Genomic DNA, 3,928 nt, shown 5'->3' with positions numbered 1-3,928 from the left:
CTCTCTCTTTCGCTGTCTTTTCACCCCATAACAAACACTCATTAACATTCACATCATCACTCATTCGGGTTGAAAGAGAGAGAGAGAGAGAGAGAGAGAGAGAGAGAGAGAGAGAGAGAGAGAGAGAGAGAGAGAGAGAGAGAGAGAGCTGGGGGGACAAACTCAGTGCAATCTTCTCATTAAAGACACAAACTGAAAAAAAAAAATAATCGCGGAGGAAATAACAAATTTGAGCAAACACATTCACTGAGGTAAAATAACACTAAAATAAAAAGGAAAATAAAAAGAAGAAATAAATAAATAAAAAAATAAATAAATAAACTAAAAAGAACAGTGCAGCGATTCAGCGGAAGAACAACAACACAAAACATCAGAGAAAAAATGTAAGCGAAGATCAACTTAGGGAATTGAAGAACAACACAGACAAAACCATTAGTAAAAAAGGGAATAAAAAGGAACAAAAATAACAATAAAGACGGGGAAAAAAAAAAAAGTAAAGGTGGCACTAAATGGATAAGCTCGAAAAGGAAAAATAGGAGGGAAAGAGAGGAAAATGAAAGTTGAAAAAGGAGAGGGAAAGAACACGCCTACCATTACCGCCAGACGCTTAGATTTACATGTCGTTGGCAACACTTGTCGCCTGGGAGGAAGAGGGGTGATGGGGGAGGAGTTGAGGAGGAGGAGGAGAGAGGAAGAGGGAAGGAGACGAGAGGAGAGGCGAAGGGGGTACCATAAGATTCCAGGAGGGGGCTGGGGGGATGAGGAGCCACGGGGACTGCTGGGAAAGGCGCTGTGAGGACGAAAACTGGTCAGGATGATGGTTTGTCGGGGAAACCACAGCAAATTTAAATGTGGCCTAGGAATCTGTTGTTGACATTTAAGGACAGGATAACTAAAACACTGAATTAATACAGAAAGAGAGAGAGAGAGAGAGAGAGAGAGAGAGAGAGAGAGAGAGAGAGAGAGAGAGAGAGAGAGAGAGAGAGAGATGTGAACGGTGCTGTTTTAAGCGGTTTATCATGAGCGTAATAAACCTGATATTCGATAGTGTGTCCCTGCTTTGGACTGTTAAATTGTTACCTGAGAAATATGATTGGTACTGGAGGGCGCGTTGCCAGCACTTTGGCGTGAGTAAGGAAGTCCAATTGTGTTTATGTGTGGTGTTCACTATTTTCATCCCAGGCATTTCCATCAATCCGTAGCTTTTTTTTTTTTTTTTTTCACTGTAAACATACAATATAGTTAGTGACATGGAAGAGTTTCTGAGCAGTGGAATAAAATACCTGCTTTGATAAACGTTAGTAGTAGAGCAGTACGCCTTTGTCTGAAATATTATGGACTGCAACTCAAAATAAAAAAAATAAAAAAGATTTGCACACACACACACACACACACACACACACACACACACACACACACACAGGACAGTTAAGCTTGTGGGAGTGTAGTGTTAACACCACATCACCACTAAACCACACCACAACACCACCACACCACCACCACCACACACTACTAAAACACACCACCACCACCACCACAACCATCACCACCACCACACACACCATACAACACCACACCACACCACACCACACCACACCACACCATACCATACTAAACCACCACACCATGGTATCATTAGCGTCCCGACCTACCCAAGCCCCGCCGACCCACGCCCAGCCCTTCGAACCCCCGTCCCGTCCCGCCACAGCTAAGGCAACAATTTCTTGTCACATATTTAGCTTAATTTCGAGGGTTTTGCAGGTGTTTCCAGATGATTTAAAGGCTCTCTATATAGGAATAGATGGAAGAGGTGGAGGTGGAGAGGAGGGGAGGAGTGTGAGGGGGAGGAGAGAGGAGGAAGAGGTATTGAGGAGAGGTGCAAAAAAAAACTACTTCGGCTCTGTATCACAATTTTATTTTTTCATTGGTGGAGTTTGTATTGTTTTCATATTTAATTTATTAATAAAAAAGTTTAACACGTTATAATACATAATAAAATATTGTCTAGCTGTTTTTCTGTTTTCGGTTAAAATAACACTTTCGTCATTTTATAAATTTTCCTTTTTTTTATTAGCACGCCTAGGATTGTTTTGGTATTTGATTTAATACTTAAAAATCTTAAGAAATGTATCCCAAGTAATAGTTTTCAATAAAATATAGTGTAACAATTCGTATTTTCAAATTTATGGTAACTCTGTTGCTAGATTTGAACAAAATATTTTCTTTATACAACGAGAAATTTGTGTTTTCTTTATTTATCTGGAAAGTAAAAATTTTTTTATTCAGAATATGCAACATACTTTCGTGTTTCTGCGTTTTCCTTCTCGACATTATGACTTTTTTGTGGACCCGTTTGTAAAAATTACAGATTGTGTTTTGAATTTTTCTTTATTACTAGTGAGGCTGGAAATGTTTTTATATTTCAGGGGTTCATTAAAGTATATGGCAAATCAGAATATATAAAGCATTCCAGTCTAGTTCCGTTTTTTCGAACGGTCAATTTCAAAATGGATTAACGGACGTATATAAAGTGTGACGTCATCAATGACGTCATCAGGGGGTACCGAGATCCGGGATATCCCTTCATTCCAGTCTCTCTGGGGCAATGTTCAGTGTGTTAGTTGAAGTGTATGGTAGGTCAGAATATAAAGTGCAGTCTAGTTCTCACGAGTTTCAAAATGAATTGCCCTACGTAAAAGTAAGGGCAGAGACGGACATTTTTCTTGCCTTTCTCCTTGCCTGTACATAAACATTTAGTTAAACCTCCGTGTGTTTCCTGTTTCAGAAGTGAAGGAAAGCCAGAATTAATCACGCAAATAAACAAATAAACTGCATGTTGCAGCCCCGTTCAGAGCGTCCGCCGTGAAAGCATCAGGACCCATACCAAGACCTTCCCTACTCCCTGCCCGCCTCTATTCATTAATATTTCCCTCAATTTCCAGCGTTTTCCAGGTATTTCCAGGTGTTCTTCGAAATAAGATGTGTAGACTGTAGTAGTAGTAGTAGTAGTAGTAGGAAATGAGGAATGGAGGGAAAAGTTAATCCATAGACCCAAGGGAATGATGACTTCTCACTGCCCTTCATCTGCGCTATGGGTGATGTGTCATTCATTCATTCACCTACGGTCGTCTGCTGGTCAGCCTGCCAGCCATTATCCTACGGAAAGAACTCATCTTTGGGTAGGATTGAGACCACACACCGGGACAGTGAGCCCACAACCCCTCGTGTGTGTGTGTGTGTGTGTGTGTGTGTGTGTGTGTGTGTGTGTGTGTGTTGTAAAAATTGTCTTGAACGTTTAGATATGAGAGAGAGAGAGAGAGAGAGAGAGAGAGAGAGAGAGAGAGAGAGAGAGAGAGAGAGAGAGGGGGGGGGCTTAGATGGAGCTGATAGGGAGGGGGGTATGAGAAATGCATGAAGGAGGGAGTGGGGATGGGAAGGCGGACATGGAGTGGGGTTGAGAAAGGAGGTGTGGCTTAATTGACACCACACGACTTCTGGCCAATTATATTTACCTATTAAAATGCCTTGAGTTGACATGTCGCTTTAGCTGAAAATAAGGATATTTCTTTTTATAGGAAGGCTATTTCATTAAGTAGGGAGCCGTCTGTTCGTAGAGCTAATTCAATATAATTGACATTGTAAACCAACTCCCTTGCGACAGCCTTCCTTGTGTATTATGGCTTCCAGCAGAGATTAGGACTTCTGGGCTTATTTAAAATATGTTTTAAGTGAAATTACTTTACCTACTAGACTTTTTTTTCTCATTTCACTTAACTAATGAACTTTTTGTATACCTTTTTTTTCTTTTTTCAGGGAAGTGGAGTGATTGAATTTACCCTCCATTTTTGTCACAGGATTATTTGGTGATCTTGCATTAATTCCTTGCCGCTCTCTTCCTTTTCTTGCTGTTCTTTGCTAAATTCGCCTT

This window comes from Scylla paramamosain, chromosome 28 (genome assembly GCF_035594125.1).
Source record: "Scylla paramamosain isolate STU-SP2022 chromosome 28, ASM3559412v1, whole genome shotgun sequence".
Taxonomy (NCBI): domain Eukaryota; kingdom Metazoa; phylum Arthropoda; class Malacostraca; order Decapoda; family Portunidae; genus Scylla; species Scylla paramamosain.
This window is presented reverse-complemented; position numbering follows the sequence as displayed.